Source organism: Felis catus, chromosome B1, assembly GCF_018350175.1.
Source record: "Felis catus isolate Fca126 chromosome B1, F.catus_Fca126_mat1.0, whole genome shotgun sequence".
NCBI classification, from domain to species: domain Eukaryota; kingdom Metazoa; phylum Chordata; class Mammalia; order Carnivora; family Felidae; genus Felis; species Felis catus.
This window is the reverse complement of record NC_058371.1, coordinates 95,435,197-95,453,359: the sequence shown is the minus strand read 5'-3', so window position 1 is coordinate 95,453,359 and position 18,163 is coordinate 95,435,197. Positions and strand designations below refer to the sequence as shown.

General features: G+C 34.9%; 1 long non-coding RNA gene across 1 annotated transcript; it reads left to right on the top strand.

Annotated features, from left to right (window-relative positions):
* The first annotated feature begins 6,854 nt into the window (after positions 1 to 6,854).
* On the top strand, positions 6,855 to 12,085 carry LOC123384945. The gene is made up of 2 exons (XR_006596761.1): positions 6,855 to 10,036; positions 11,813 to 12,085. It is a non-coding gene; the product is annotated as an uncharacterized LOC123384945 (long non-coding RNA).
* Positions 12,086 to 18,163: the final 6,078 nt, after the last annotated feature.

Genomic DNA, 18,163 nt, shown 5'->3' with positions numbered 1-18,163 from the left:
TCTGGACTGTCAACAAGCATGAGAAATTTCTAGCTAAAGACCTTTCTTTCTTGAAGACTCTGAAAAGAAGGACTTAGAGTGAAAAGTGCCATAACTACAATAGTAAGTGCATTCTACTAAGAATAAATAAAAATTGCAAAGCCTGACAGTGAAGAATACAGAGAGGAATTCAAGTGACTATACCTCAAATAAAGGATTATCCTTGTTTGTGAGGAATCTATTCCAGGACAAAATCGATCTAGGAACCTCTGCATACAAAATCAGCCAGACAGTTTTTTGAGCTATAGGGAAACTGCAGCTGAGACCAGTAATCATAACTGGACAGTGATCAGCCAACAGGTCTTTAAGTCTAAGCAATGGACAAGCCATGCCTTTTTCTCTAATTGTTAGGCCCCAAATCTATTTATTCAGAGAGCAGCTATCCTAAACGACACTCACACTGCCATTAAAATACATTTGGTACTGTGTTTTTTACACTTCTGTTAACTTTACCATTTGATTTTCCATTTCATGGAAGGGGAAAAATCAAAATTGAGAACTGTGGGTATATTGAGTGTTAGGTGGATGCCAACTGGATTAAAATCCCAGTAGTGGAGGTAACAGAACGAAGGTGATGGATTTAATACGGTTGTCTATTTAAGTGTCAAATAGAGTGAAGTGTTTTGCTGAATTCTTGAAATGGTTTGGCTCTGTCATACTGTAGTATCTAGCATAATCAACACTGAAAATTGGAGCACAGTTTTGTTTTCATAGGTAGAAAAAGGTATGTGTACTTGAGTATCAAGCAAATTGCTACTGAAAGTGGTTTGTTAAAAAATGGATTTGATTAATGAAACAAAATTAGTTTTTTAAGTATATTTATTAGGCAGAAATGAATTCATTCATTTATTCTTTCATTTGTTAATCAAAGTTTCACTGAGTACCTTTTATGGGCCTGGCTCTGTGTTAGGGCCAGAGGATACAGAGTCAAATAATATGTTACCTCTCCTCTCCTGAAGCTTTCACTCCAATGTCATTTATTACTTTTTTAAATGTTTTGTTAATTTAGTTAACATTGGATTTCTTACAAGTTTTGTATGATTTTTTTTAGTATGTGTTTTCTTTATATCTATTTTAAGTATCTCTTATTTGGAAAAAAAAAACAAAGGAGAAGCAAAATTAAAAAAAAAATGAACAACACCAAAATATAAACTATACTGGGAGTCTACAAAATAAGGAAATCTCCTTTTCTCTGAAAGGAAGGAAAAAATCTTTTTATCTGAAGGAGTATGTTTTCTCCTAGGATGGTTCTTTGGGTTAGAAGTTCATTGAAATATTTGTGCCATCTATAAAATCTGCCATAATGTTGACAAACAAATACATTTCACGTTTTTAGCATTAGGCATATAGTAGGTATATAATTCTATAGGACATTATCATGCAGGTTTAAATAAGAAGAATTTGATCTCTAAATGATAGCCATTATAATCCTTCCTTGTAAACATTGTTGTTTGAAGAATGAAAATGGGCTATTAAAATAGATTGAAGTCATCAATGTCAACTTCAACTTTTCTGGCTCGGATGTATCTGTATTCAATATTATAAGTTCTACTCTGATTAAACACTCTTGGCATTATGTATGGGACTTGATAAATATGAGGTTTATAGACTGATTCATTTACTCAATAAATATTTGTGGGCATTTACCATGTATATATATGGTATTGTTCTTGTGGCTGGAGTTAAATACATGAATAGCACAGTCAAACCTTCTTTCAAGGATCTCACATTCCAGGGAAAATCTAGACTAGCAAAAAATACAGGTGGGCAAAATCCTAATGATTCTGTCCCACAAAATGAACTAACCATCTGTCTTCAGGAAATGAAGCATTCAGTATGGGAGTCAATAACTCATACATTTACTCATTTAACTGATCCTTGGCATGTAGCTACTAATGTGCAAGGCACTACTGTAGACACTGGATCTTCCCCTTAATATTCAGATTCAGGAATCTTGAATGGAGACTAGGGATTTTGTTTTGTTTTCTTTTAGTTTTTATTTAAACAATTTTTTTAATGTTCATTCATATTTTGAGAGACAGAGCATGAGTGGGGGGCGGGCGGAGAGAGAGGGAGACAGAATCCAAAGAAGGCTCCAGGCTCTGAACTGACAGCACAGAGCCCAATGTGGGGCTTGAACTCATAGACTGCGAGATCATGACCTGAGCTGAAATCGGATGCTTAACCGACTGAGCCACCCAGGGGCCCCTAGTTTTTATTTTAATCAGCTGGTGCTCCTCATGACAGTGCACTCCTTAGTTCCCCACACACCTTCCCTCTGGTAACCATCAATTTGTTCTCTGTAGTTAAGAATTTGTTTCTTGGTTTGTTTCTTTTTCCTTTTTCCATTTGGCTTATTATTTTGTTTCTTAAATTCCACATACGAGTGAAATCATATGGTATTTATCTTTCTCTGACTGACTTATTTCACTTAGCGTTATATTCTGTAGCTCCATCCATGTCACTGCAAATTGGAAGATTTCATTTTTTATGGCAAAGTAATATTCCATATTTTGTGTGTGTGTGTGTGTGTGTGTGTGTGTGTGTGTGTGTTTACCACTTCTTTATCCATTCATTTGGTCAATGAACATTTGGGCTCTTTCCATAATTTGGCTGTTGTAAATTATGCTGTAATAAACATAGGGGTGCATGTATCCCTTTGAGTTAGTGTTTTTATATTCTTTAGGTGAGTACCCAGTAATGTGATTCCTGGATTACAGGGTAGCTCTATTTTTAAATATTTGAGGAACTTCCATACTGTTTTTCAGAGTGGCTGCATCAGTTTGCATTCCCATCAACAGTGTGAGAGGATTCCTTTTCTCCACATTCTTGCCAATATCTATTATTTCTTGTGTTGATTTTAGCCATTCTGACAGATGTGAGGTGATATCTCATTGTAGTTTTTTTTAAAGGTTATTCATTTATTTTTGAGAAGGGGGAGGGGCAAAGAGAGAATCCCAAGCAAGCTTCACACTCAGTGCAGAGCCTGATGCAGGGCTTGAATTCATGACCTGTGAGATCATGACCTGAGCCAAAATCAAGAGTCAGACACTTAACCAGTGGAGCCACCCAGGTACCCCTCATTGTAGTTTTGATTTACATTTCCCAAGATTTATTTTTTAAAGTATATTTATTTATTTTGAGAGAAAGAAAGAGAACATGCATGTAAGCAGGGGAGGGGCAGAGAGGAGAGAGAGAATCCTAAGCATGCTCCATGCTATCAGCAAGATTGCTTTGGCTATTTGGGGTCTCTTGTGGTTCCATACAAATTTTAAGATTGTTTGTTCTCGTTCTGTGAAAATGTTCCATATGCACTTGAAAATAACGTGTATTATGCTCTTCTAGGATGGAATGTATATGCTGCTGTTTTAAGATGGAATGTTCTAAATATATTTGTTAAATCCATCTGGTCCAGTGTGTCTTTCAAAGCCATTGTTTCCTTGTTGATTTTCTGTTTAGATGATATGTCCATTGATGTAAATGGGATGTTAATTAGTCCCCTACTATTATTGTATTATTGATTAGTTCCTTTATATTTGTTATTAACTGTTCTGTGTATTTGGGTGCTCTCATGTTAGGTCTATAATATGTTACATGTTTGTGTATAATAATATTACAATTGTATCTTTTTGTTGTATTGTCCCCTTTATTATTAAAAATAGTGTCCTTGTTTGTCTCTTATTACAGTCTTTGTTTTTTTTAATGTTTATTCATTTTTGAGAGAGAGAGAGAGAGAGAGAGAGAGAGAGCAAGTTGGTGAGGAGCAGAGAGAGAGGAAGACACAGAATCTGAAGCAGACTCCAGGCTCTGAGCTGTCAGCACAGAGCCTGATGTGGGGCTCAAACTCACGAACCATGAAATCATGACCTGAGCCAAAATCAGACACTTAACCAACTGAGCCACCCAGGTGCTCCACAGTCTTTGAATTAATGTCTGTTTTGTCTTATATAAGTATTGCTCTGGCTTTCTTTTGACACTAATTTGCACAATAGAAGTTCCTTTATCCCCTTGCTTTCAATCTACAGATGTCTTTAGTTCTAAAATGAGTCTCTGATAGGCAACATATACATGAGTTTTGTTTTGCCTTTTTTTTTTCATCCTGTCACCTTATGTCTTTTGATTGGAGCATTTAGTCCACTTATATTTAATGTTATTATTGATAGCTATGTATTTATTGCCATTTTATTATTTGTTTTGTGGTTTCTGAAGATTTTCTCTGATCCTTTCTTCTCTTTCACTTTCATTGCTTTCTGGTTTTCTTTAGTGATAAATTTGGATTTTTTTCTCTTTATTCTTTGTATATTTATTAGTGGTTTTTAATATATGGTTACCATTAGGTTTGTATACAACATCTTCTGCATATAGCAGTCTATACTAAGTCGTTTAAGTTTGAACCCATTCTTTACTCCTCTCCTCCTCATGTTTTATGTATATGGTGTCATATTTTGCATCATTTCATTTTGTGAGTTCCTTGACTGACTTTTTACAGAAATATTCATTTTTACTGCTTGTGTGTTTCCTACCTTCATTCTGTCACTTTTGGTCTTTCCTTTCCACTCAAAGAATTCACTTTAAAACTTCTTGCAGGGCTGGTTTAGTGTTCATGAACTCCTTTAGTTTTTGTTTTTCTGGGAAACTATATCCCCTTATATTCTGAATGATAGCTTTGCTGGATAGAGTATCCTTGGCTGCAGGTTTTTCCAATTCAGCATTTTGTATATATCATGCCACTACTTTCTGGCTTGGAAGTTTCTGCTGAGAAATCCACTGATAGCCTTATGGAGTTCCTTTGGACATAAATCTCTTCTTTGGTCTTGCTTCTTTTAATATTTTTTCTTTATCACTATCTTTTGCTATTTTCATTATAATATGTCTTGATGTAGATCTACTTTTGTTGATTTTGTTGGGGGTTCTCTGTGCTTCTTGGATCTGGATATCTGTTTCCTTCTCCAGATTAGTGAATGGTTAGCTATTACTTCTTCAAATAAGAAGTATTTGCCCCCCTTTCTCTCCTTTCTCTGAGACTCCTATAATATGAATGTTTTACATTTGATAGAGTCACTGAGTTCTCTAAATCTATTCTCATTTTGCATAATTTTTTTCTCTCTTTTGTTCAGCTTGATTACTTTCCATTACTTTGCTTCTGTGTCATTAATTTGTTCCTCTTCTTCTTCCAGCCTGCTGTTCATTCCATCAAGTGTGTTTGTCAGTTTGTCATCGAACACTCTCTCTCTGCTATGTTATTTCTTGTCTTTGTGCTAATGGTCTCACTAATGTCTTCCACTCTTCTCAAGTCCAGTGAGTATCCTTATCACTATTGCTTTAAATTCTCCATCAGGCATGTTATTTATATCTGTATTGCTCAGAAATCCACGTGTAGCTTTGTCCTATTCTTTAATTTGGGACAAATTCTTCTGTATTCTCATTTTGTCTAAGTCTTTCTAACTGTTTCTCTGTGTTAGGAAAGTCACCTACCTCTCCTGTTCTTGAGCGTAATGGCTTTGTGAATAAGAGGTCCTGTAATGCCTTGTATTGTAGTGTCCCCTATTCCTCAGGGCCTGACACTTCTGGGAGTGTCTCCAATGTGTGCTGTGTGTGCTTTGCTTTTGTGTCCTGGCTGCTTTATCCTTTTGACCAGTCATATGCAGAGGCTCTCTTTGCCTGTTTTGGGCAGTGTTTAATATCTTGCCTGAGTGTGGCATTCTGGTCTGCTTTTGAAATGAGACCTGTCACTACTGCCACTGGAACTGAGTCCTCATAAAACTCATGGGTCAGGAGATGCAATGTTCATAGGGTTTGAGCCAGCCTTCTGGAGAAGGGGGTCCACCATGCTGAGACTGAGGCAAGTGTGACTGTGAAGGGCAGTTATACTGGAGCACAGAGGGGCAGGGCTTGGTATAAGCAATTTAGGTAGTGAGTGTCGGCCCTCTGCTGGTTCCCACAGGTGGCCCTGCTTATATTGAGGGGCAGGGGAGAGAAATTGTGCCTTCTAGTTCCTTTGTTCCCCGAGGGGTTTCTCTGTGCAAACTGCTTCTCTGAGACATGCTCTGAGATGAGCAACTAACCTCCCCACTCTGTACCCCAGGCTGTCTTCAGATAGCTGTTTACAAGTTGTATATCCATGGGCTGTGTGCCCTGCCTTCTCTCCAAGAGCATCTCCAATGTCCCCTGGGTTCTCCCAGAGCCAAGCATGCTGACATTTAAAACTACAGGCTTTAAGTCTTACTGGTTCCAAGAACTCATGAAATTTGGGCCCCTCACTTTCCAAGTCAATTGCTATGAGGATTCATTTTCTCCATGCACTCCCCTGTGTGCTAGTCTGTTTCTGGCTCTTCTCCATGACCACAGCTCCCTCCCCTCTGCTGCAGCCTTGATCCATTTCTCTTCCAAGCTGTGTTTCTGCACTTTCTACCTTCTTCAATGTGGCCTCTTCTCTACCCTTTAGTTATGGAGTTTGTTCTGCCAGTGTTCAGATGGACTTTTGGGGTATCTAAGGTTATATAAAAGTTATCTAGTTGTATTTGTGAGACTAGGTAAGCCTACGGTCCTCCTAGTTTGCCACCATCTTCCCTCTATCACTAGGAATGTGTTTTTATAAGTAGCTTGGATAAGTTTACAATTAGAAAATATTTTGAGGGGCGCCTGTGTGGCTCAGTTGATTAAGCACCTGACTCTTGATTTAGGCTCAGGTCATGATCTCATATTTTGTGGAATCAAGTCCTGTGTTGGGCTTTGTGCTGACAGTGCATAGCCTTCCTGGGATTCTCTCTCTCCCTCTGTCTCTGCCTTCCCTCCCCCCACCCCCAACTCTCAAATTAAAAAGAGAGAGAAAGAAAGAAAGAAAGAAAGAAAGAAAGAAAGAAAGAAAGAAAGAAAAAAAAATTTGAAATGACCACTTTAATCAATTTCTTTTGAATGTAAAGTATCTTAGCTGGGTTTCTAATTCACAGTGGGAAGCAAAAGCAAGCACACTATGATGATGCCTTCCATTATGTATGGTTGATTGATAGAAGACTATTGTAATCTTAATCAGACAAACTGATGACCAGAATGGTTTTTCAGCGGAATATTGAAGAGCCTGACTTATTTTTTTGCTAGCATGAAAATCCAACCTACCTAAAAGGGAACTGTGCTGGAATGCCTTGGTTAGAGCTGAAGCTTTTTTCAAAAAAAGCAACTGTACTTAAATAAGCACTTACTTGAAATTATAGAATTACTCACCATAACCTTGGAAGACTTTGGCCTGGAATATTTTGGGGGCCTGATTTTAATGTGGCTACTGGACCATTTTTAATATTTAATTGAAAAAAATTGTGCAATTTAGTAGGAGAAACTGGAGTAGGGTTTGAGAGGGTAGACAGCAGGCTGAAGATGCTACAGCTTTGGGAAACAAGGGAGCTCCCCCCCTGTGATAATATATAAATGACACATTGGTTCCCTCCTATAGCTTCTATGTGGCTTCTTTTGCCTCACCACTCAGAGAAAAATATAAAGAATTTAGAGGAAGGGATGGGGTGAGGAGCACAGAAATAGCAATCTCAATCTGTGACTAGTACATTTACAATTTTTCTTAGGATTTTGCCTGCTCCCTAATATCACAGGAAGGTCACTTGACAGAGTCACTTTGAGAAGTTAAGACGGATGATACTGTGAACAACTAAGGGTGTTAATCAACCACAGTTATAGGGTTGCTTATGAATAGGTACTTCAGTGATACTCATTTATTCATTCATTATTTCACCTGTTGCTCATTAGTCAGTCAACATATGTTAAATGTGCTAGACAATGGGGGCATACTAGTGTACAAGGTAGACATCGTCTTTGACCTCTTAAAATTATATTCTTCTAAGGCAGAAGGAAATAGAAGAAGATGAATGAAAAGGTTATTCAGCTGGATGATAATTTACTGCTATCGTCTGCGTTCTGAACATTAATCATTTTTTTCTGCAGTGCTTTTAGCAAATCAAAAATGGCATCCGGTTCCTCTCTTGGTAAATGAGAAAAGGAATCTAAGGTGCTTGCCTTAGGTGTTTGCTGATACTCAAGAACCTCTTCTATGAATATAGCTAGAATATAAGATCCATTAGGATATGAGATACATGAGGACAAGGACTTTATTTTGTTGACTACTTTTGCCCAGTTTGAAAAGTGTCTACCATGTGGCAACACTTGATAAATTCTTGTTGAATGACAGTGCAGAGCTTGATAAAGTTAAGAATTAAGGTAAGTTTCTTGTTACAGAAGCAAGTGAAATGAGGAGAGGAATAATGGTGTTAACATTTAGATCCTAACTTGTTAGAACTTGATAGTGTCAGATCTTTATAAAAATATTTTTTATAAAAACTATTTTTGGAAAAATAACATCATAAACAATGAATGCTTGGCTCTTATGATACACTTATCATCTTAAAACAAATAAATTATAGCCCCCCCCAAAACCAATTCTAGCCATGATAAAGAACTTTTATGAATTCCTATTTTGAAGGAGGTCAAGCAAGTTACACAAGTTTCTTCCGGCAGCAGGATAGTTTACAGGATTCAAATTATCTGATAATAGATTCTTTACTTAAAAAGTTCTATTAAAAAATTCTAAAAGGGAGACAACTTTTAGAAGTTTTATAGAGTTACACCAGAGTGAGCTCTGAGCTTCCCTGGATAAAATTCCTTACATACTTTCCTCTCTAGATGCAGAATAGATGGCTAGGGGAAATGACTATATTCAATGGATTTTGTTTATCAGAGACCATAGATTGTAGTTTATGGGTCTTTTCATCGAAGTTGTCAATGTTCTGTGTATAACACTGTTACAGCAGTTTCCTGAACAGTTCTTTACAATTAAGTTGTCTTGATCTCTGAGGGACTGCAGTTGGAAGAGCAGAGAAGGTAATTTGGCTTTCGATCACCACAGTTTTCCAAATGGGTAATTCTTAGAATGGGATTGTCAATGATTCTGGTTGACTTCAGTTAATATTAGATTCTTCATTAGGGTTGACAGGATCTGCTTTGGGAACAGGGTAAGAAAGTCTATGGGGAGACAATGTGAATAAAAAAGAAATCCAATATTCTCTGTTTGGCATATGGATGGTTTCCAAAACCTATCCCTTTTATGCCTTATCCCTGTTAAAAGATTATAGTTAATAAGCACTAATAAGAAGGTAAGCAGTTTAAAAGGGTAGAAGTTGATATCAGCAAAAAATTTACCAAAATATACCAAAATGATAAAATAGTAAAATAATTGTTGTTGATTGAGTGAAAAAGACCAATATAATGAATATGATCAGCTTCGAAATCATGAGAAAGAATAAAATGATTAGCCCAAGCAGGTAGGGGCAAGTTTCCTGGGGCTAAGGTGGCTGCTTAACAGGTCTCTAGAGTCTAGGTTTGTCTGTCAGGGATCAGCATAGACATTAACAACTATAATAAAGTTTGGGCTAATGAGAAAACAGCGGCTTTAGTTGCTTTCCTTAGAGCTTTAAGCCTTAAGAACCAATGCTTAGCTCAGCAGTGTCAATATGCCTTTTAAAAAGTAGCCATTTGCACAAGTTGAATCTGACATTTTATGTGTTTTATAGCAGACCATAAATACTTTTAACTTTATAAATAATAAAACTATGAATGGGATAAATACTCAATAGCATTATTAATGGGTTTTCAACCTAGGGACCATGAGTGACAACTTGCCTATAAAGCAGTTATATATAGTTTTTGTTTAGTTTAAACTGTGGTTCTATTTGTTTACACATTAAGTTTGCCAACCTCAAAATTATAACATTTTGATTATTTCCTCTTAATTTATGAAAAAAATTGCTGAGCTTACATTTAAGTCAACATTACCTGGAATCAGTAGAATGGGAATTACATTTCTTCATTCCTCTTTGGGAATATTTGCCACCTGGCACTGATATAATGAATTCATATACAATTCATAGATTGGGGATTGGACGAACTTATGAAGCCCTTTATTCAATACTCTATGAAGAAACTGAGGTCTGACAAGGTGAGTAGGCAACAATAATTTGATTACATGTTTCCTTTTGTCTTTTAGCTATAATGGGTTGTGAGAGGGAGATAAGAACTTTAACAACAACTCCTTGAGTTTTTATAATATCCAAGAAAGATCTTCATCGTATTTCTGATAATGAGAATAAGAGGCTCTATTCATAAATAAGTGAGATTTTAACCAAATGTATTCTAAAATATTTTCTGTTTATACTGTGTGAGTGAAAAGGCAGTGAAAAATACCAAGGGAAGATTGTAAATTATTTAAACTTTTTAAAATGTAGAATAAAACCTACCATATAACCTTTCTTGTATATTTACATTATTTTCTCAACTTTCCATAACTCCAAAAATCCAAATAGGGTTTATATTTTACAAGTATTTCTTATGTTACATTTTATGAATATTTGAATTTTTTGGTTTGATACCTGCTCATTTCAGATACTGTACAGTTTTTTGGAAGGTACTTTAAGCACTCAAAATTTTTTTCACTGTGCCTAAAATTAAAAACAATTGTACATATAAAATTATAAACATGTAAGTATATATACATTATATATACATATTATTTTTGTATTCTTTATATATAGCACAGTTGAATTATTTTCAGTATATTTGAATTACTTTTTATATATTTTATATAAATATATATAAATATTTTAATAAATATACAAATAATATATAAATATTATATATAATAAATTTTATTATTGAAGAATATATATTATTTAATATTAACAATAGTTATATATATTATTTAATATTATATATAATAAATATATAAATAATATATAAATATTATATATAATATATAAATATTTTATATATATATATTTTAACAGCTGTATTATTTGGATCAACTTCCATCTAATCGGAAATGAATGTATACATTAGTCAATTTGGATCAATTTCCTTTGGGCTGTGCTAGGCGCTATACAGGACTTCATGATTTCTGTTTGCTTTTAAGAATAGTAGTAGTAACATTGCTGCTGGTAGTAGAAGCTTGTGTGCTTTGATAATCTATAGATAAAACTAATAAAAATTTTGTATGAATGAAAGTAATTAATATACAGTACTCTGTGTGAATTGAGTCTGTGTATTTTGTAATAATCACAGACTCATAGAAATTATCAATAGGACATGACAGATTATCTTTATTTTTACATGGTGAACCTTAGATTTGGACCATCTTGACATGTTTTAAATGTGAATTCAACAACCTGCTCATACAAACTCTTAGATGTGATTTGAATTAAGAAAAACATGCCATGTATATATATATGTATATGTAAAAAATTAGCATAGAATGGTTTCTCACTCTTTTTTCAAAAAGTTTATTTATTTATTTTGAGAGAGAGAGAAGAGACTGTGTGCACATGCTGGGGATGGGCAGAGATCCCAAACAGGCTCTGCACTGTTAGCATAGAACCTGATAAGGGCCTTGATCTCACAAACCTGTGAGATTATGACCTGAACTGAAATCAAGAGTTGGACACTTAACAGACTGAGCCACCCAGGCACCCCTGGTTTCTCACTCTTCAATGAATATTTTAGCAAGGTCTGTATACTTGTGCACAAGAAAAATTGCATATGTATATAAAAAAAGTATATAATACATAATGTTTATATAAATATAATTTAAAAATAACATATTAATGCACAATTTCCAGACACATACATAATATGATTTTCTTTTAAAATTTCATTGGTTTTAATGAATAAATAGAAACACAGTTGTGTATTCAATACTTAAAAGTTGATTTTTTTATTTCAGTGTGACCTGAAGCCATTGCCTTGTGTATTTTAAACCTTTCAATTTGAAGTGGATTATGGGAGACAACTGGGAGCATCCAGACTCAAGAGCTGTGTGGAGGGATCTTTGCTGTGATCCCTCTGACAACACAGGTAATCACTCATAAAGAAAACCACCTCACAAATAGAACTCACCTTTTTGGCCTCAGTTGGATAGCTGGAGTAAAAATCTTTGTCTGGTACCACTGTAAATGTTCCAACAATATGCCCAAATAAATCATTTAATTGAACATGACTTTTACTCTTTATGTTTTACTATATGATTCTTTTTAATGAATGGCAAGAGAAAATAATTGTTGGGGTGCTTCTTCCCTATCAACTCACGCTTCCTGGCAAGTTTTCTGTTCCCTGAAATAGATCTTTGGAAAATAAGAAAAAAAAATGCACTGTTTCTGTGAAAATGCCAGTGATACGTTGCATAGTGCTGAGACCTGATGTAGAAAAATGAGCTGCTGCAAATTTTGCCCTAGGGACATGTCAGTACTGTGCAAATGCATGGAGGTGAATATTATAACTTGTACTCAGTATTACACTTTAACATATTATCTAAATCCTAAATATGGCAATTTTCTTGGTAGGGATGGTATGCAGGTTGTCTGTCAGAATAAATGCTCACTTAACCTGAAAGACCTTGAACAATACTGGTTTAGGGGACTGGAGTAAGTCCAATAGGTATTATATGATTATGTTATTGGGCACTTGTAGGATTCAGGAATATCATGTATGTTAAAGATATATCTAGACTTCTTTCTTCAGCTGCCAAAACTTTAACTGACTTTCTGAGGAGCCACTTTATTTATGGTGGCAATAATAGTTGAGTTTTGAGGCTATTAATTTAAAGATAGAGTATTTCTTTTGACATCAGCCTTTGAACTGGGGAGGCCAGAAAGAAAAACAGGATAATAGCACTAAACAGTAGCCATGCATAATTATTGGGCAAAGATTCTTATAGTGCCCTAGAAAGAAATGCAATCTGATTCTGAAAAATTTGTTCTCTTGTCTGCCTCTCTGTAAACAGTTTAGATTATTTATAAATTGAATCCTTCTTTAGTTAAAACGTGTCCTAAATAACACAGTGTACTTCTAATCTTGTGGCAACATCATAATCGTTCTGGGGATTGAAAAACTAAATATTCTTAACAAAATAAATAAGCAATGACAAGTGGCAAACTAACACACAGAAACCTGAAAAGAATTTATTGGATAACAACTTCACTTGGACACTTATATTAAACAGTCAAGTCCTGAAAGAATGAATAAGAAAAATAAATCCCATTATTTCTGAGCACTTATAGTAAGCCAGTTCTGCTATAAATCTTAAAATTACCAACACTTTGGATGGAAGTTTGAAAACATACTATAACTATGTGGTGCAGTAAAATTTAAATGTGAAATCATTCCCTCTAGACTACCAGCCATCCTAGCTGGAATAAAAACAGCATATTCTTATGTTCTGATTCATCAAAGTCTAGTTTTCAGGTATTTTGATGATTAAATCTGTCTGGTGAAAGGCCATCAATTTCAGGCAGAGGTTTCCCTGTATGGCTGCCTTGTCATATACTTCTGTAAATGGGAGTTTGGGAACTTTAAATGAAAGAGTATGTAAAGTTTTCTTTGCTGAGTGTTATTAACTGAGGGACTCTGGATTAATTTAACAGCCAGGTCTGTTCTTTCAGCCATAAGCCATGCTGTCAGAGAAACTTAATTACACTTTAAGTGGGATGCAAATGAGTTGTGACACTACATCATTTCACATGAAAGGTTCATTACTTACATTAACTTGCACAATGCTTGCTCCCAAACCTAGACCTCATTACAATATTCCTGGGATTTTTTTTTTAAAACGTAGCTAAATGCATGTAGGGTTTTAACTTTTAATAGCCTGTTTTTTTCTTAATGTTTAAGACTACAAATGTTCACTTTATTAAATGATTATGAATTGAACTACTGGATACATGATTGTATTAAGACTGGCAGGAAAAAAATGTTCTACCATGTTCTACTCAATATGTATATGTTCTGCTCAATAGCACATTCTTAGTACCAATTTATTTTTTTTAAAGTAACTTTATATGCATAACTTCTTTAGCATTGCTATCTATGGCTTGAAACAGGAAATTTAACAAGCTTTAGAATCAAAAGCTTAAGGAATCTTATTCCGGGCTTAATAGATTTTTTTTCTGAGCATGAGTTGGGCGGGAAATATAGAAATGTAAACACATATAATGCAATTCATATTGATAGCTCACAACCTTGAGTGATAAGGATAAATCAGTCATGACTAACACCTAACAAAATGTTAAGAAAAGTAAAAAATATACATATATTTGGTCCCACTTTATCTTTTTAATTTTTTTTAACGTTTATTTATTTTTGAGAAGCGGGAGACAGAGCATGAGTGGGGGAGGAGAGAGAACGAGGGAGACACAGAATCTGAAACAGGCTCCAGGGTCTGAGCTGTCAGCACAGAGCCCGACACGGGGCTCGAACTCACGGACTAGGAGATCATGACCTGAGCTGAAATCGGACACCTAACTGACTGAGCCACCCAGGAGCCTCTATTTGGTCCCACTTTAAAGAAACAGTTAAGTGGTCCTGGAATTCTAAGGGGAGAAAGTGTTTATCTCTCTATTCTCTCATATGGTGATTTGAGAGAGTTTTAGGGAAAATTAGTTGTTTCTTCTTCATATAATCAGTCACCATAATCAATCGAGGGTTTGACGCTTGTTCGCAAGGATATAGATAAAAGGAAAAACAAAAACAGTGAACTTTCATTGGACATTTATTAAACACTTTATTTCTATTAGCTCATTTAATACATCCAAAAACCCTATGAGGCAGGTACTCTATCCCCATTTTACAAATGACAAAACTGAGACAGAGCGGTTAATCTTGCCCAAAGTTGCATGAGTGTGAGAGCCAAGATTCAAGCAAAGTCAGTCTATTTTCAAAGCCCATGCTTTTAACCACTATGGCATGCTGCCCAAGTTTTACAAGGCATTTTTGTATTTATTAAATATAACAAAGTTTTTTTTTTAAATAAGCGAATGGTGAGATCCAAGGAAATCATAGTGCAGAAGATATTTATTCTGTAATTTGAGGCACATGATGTTTTAGTGCAATCATATTATCTCTTTTAATTCAAATAAGCTCTTAGAGATTAGAGTCAAAGGTTTATTGTATTATAATATGTATATAATATAAATACCAAGCACTAGATGCTCTTTTTTTTTAATTTTTTAATGTTTATTTATTATTGAGAGACAGAGAGACACAGAGCATGAGCAGGGGAGGGGCCAAGAGATGGAGAGACACATAATCTGAAGCAGGCTCCAGGCTCTGAGCTGTCAGCACAGAGCCCGTAGCGGGGCTCGAACTTGACGTGGGGCTCGAACTTACAAACCGCGAGACCATGAGCTGAGCTGAAGTCAGACACTTAACCGACTGAGCCATCCAGGCGCCGCCACTAGATGCTCTTTTAAGTCATAAGTCTTTTTCTTGTCCAATGTGTAGCCCATGATATTTGTTAAAAATAGACCTTGATATCAAATAAGAATAAGTTTGGAAAGGTGAAATATATTCTTCAATTGCAAAATTAGAGAATACGTTGAAATCATATAATGCACTGAGCTGCTCTGCTACAATTTAATATACTTGAATTGTAGTTTATTAACTAATACTTTGGTGTTCGAAAGAATTAATTATTTAAATCCAAATTTACTTCCTCATATAATAACGAAGAAATATCTTTTAAATTTTAGGAAATATGCTCTTAAATTGAGCATAACATGTATGCAATGAAATTTATATTCCTTATTTTGCCAATCATCAATTCATTGCCACTCAAGCCCATTCTTCACTGCCTGCTCTGTGATACGGAGCTGGATTCTGTAATCACTTATTTTCAACAAGGGTAGTATTAAGCGAAGACAATAGAGGGCAGTGGAGAGACACTGCAGGAGGAAAGTGTTTTAGTGTTTTGGTGTTTTCTGTATGTCTTACTTGCTTCTACTGCATCCTGTAATCATTTCTCATTTTCAGGAAGCATAGTGTTAAGCTAAGTGATTACCTCACTGCCAGCACAAATGCTATGCCCTCTGACTGAAATATACATAAAAATGTATATGAAGTTGGTAAAGAATATTAGCATATTAGAGGTAGAAGAAACCTTACAAGTCATTTAGTCTAAACCTTCCTTTTTTGTAGGAATCCTGAGGGGTTAATTCCAGGTATTGTCACAAGTTTTATACAGCATGTAACACTTTTAAATCTTCTCTTTCAGGGTTTATATTTAAAAAATAAATAATGACGTTATTTATAATTTTATAAAGCTGTCAATTTGAATTGCAAAGGAGCTTTTATTCACTTGAAACTCAATAGGTATTTGTTGATTTTCTATAAATTCTCAGAGTGTTTTATGGAATATAAGAATAAAAAAGATACTTCTATTTTCTGAGGTAAACCAAAATTTAAAACCCTGATGAAGAAATAAACCATGATAGAATATAAGGATCACAAGAGTAATGCAGAAAGAGATTGGAGATCATATTTGGGGCAATAAAGAGGGCTTTCATGAAGATGACAGACCTATAAGTAGGGCCTTGAAACATGCATAGGTTTGAGAGTTGGATTTGAGGAGTGGGGAATAAAAATTTATGGATAGTTTAAGGCATAGCAACAGCTCAGAGGCAGAAAAATGTTTCACGTATGGATGGAAAATACCCTCCAGGTTTTTTTTCTTAATTGTGGCATAGGCTAGGATTAGGGGAATAGTGGGAAAACTTGGCAAAATATCTGAACTGACACTGAATTTTTATAAATTCTGACACAGCATCCCAATACAAATCAAGAAAATGTAAGATCAGTTGAGTAAATTAGTTAATCATAATTTATATTCATAATTAATAAATTATGTGAGTTAAATAATAGAGCTTTGAAAGCAACCAAATTCTTTATCTTTGGCTTCTAAAATAAGAGCTTTAAAAAGAGCTAAGAAAGTACTAAACTCATTTTGAATGTGACATTAGTATAAGGATTTCTCACTGAATCATATGTGACAGATTTTGGTTTCATTTTTAGTAATCTTAAAATTATCTTCTTTATCATTGAATAGTAAACATAATATCCAATATTGACTCATATTAAAGCAACTTAAAGAGCTTTGTTTCTGGATAGTGGGGATTATATAACCAGAATAGCATCTAGTTTTTAAAAATCTAGAAATACTAGATAAAACACAACCATTCATTTAAATGCTCACAGAAAAACTTGGAAAATCCCCAGGGAGATAAATGATGAGGAAATAAAACCCCAGGGAAAAAGTTAATGTGGCTACCTAGGAAAGTGGGAGTGGGGTTGGTTCCATCTCTATCATCAAGAACTGGAATTTAATGGCCCTGTGGGGACAGAAAATGATGCTGTGGTCCGTATGAGTCAGGGGCTTCAAAATGAAATAGAAAATAAAATGAGAAACTATTGAAGAATTGCAACACCAGTGGACAGGTTAAGACTGAACTGGAAAAATATCTATCCACTGGCACAATGCCAATTAAGCAACTTACCTGTATTAGTCTGAGCTGGGAGTTGGGGTAACACAATTTTTTCTCTGAGAATTTATGAATATGGGCCCACCTTCACATTCATTTGGAGTTCAACTTTACACTATCTAGGCATTTTATATATTTATTTTTTTTAAGAACTTATTTAACTTCCAGTTAACATACAGCATTATATTAGTTTCAGGTGTACAATATAATGATTCAACACTTAACATACAACACCCTGTGCTCATCACAACAAATGCACTCTTTAATCCCCATCACCTATTTTCACTCATCTCCACACCCACCTCCCCTCTGGTAACTATCAGTTCTCTAGAGTTAAGAGTCTGTTTCTTGGTTTGCTTTGCTCTTTTTTCTCTTTGCTTGTTTTGTTTCTTAAATTCCACATTTGAGTGAAATCATATGGTATTTGTCTTTCTCTGACTGACTTATTTCACTTAGCATAATACTCTCTAGCTCCATCCAAGTCATTGCAAATGGTAAGATTTCTTTTCTTTCTTTCTTTCTTTCTTTCTTTCTTTCTTTCTTTCTTTCTTTCTTTCTTTCTTTCTTTCTTTCTTTCTTTCTTTCTTTCTTTCTTTCTTTCTTTCCTTCTTTCTTTCTTTCTTTCTTTCTTTCTTTCTTTCTTTCTTTCTTTCTTCTTCTTCTTCTTCTTCTTCTTCTTCTTCTTCTTCTTCTTCTCCTTCCTTCCTTCCTTCCTTCCTTCCTTCCTTCCTTCCTTCCTTTCTTGGTAATATTCCATTATGTGTATG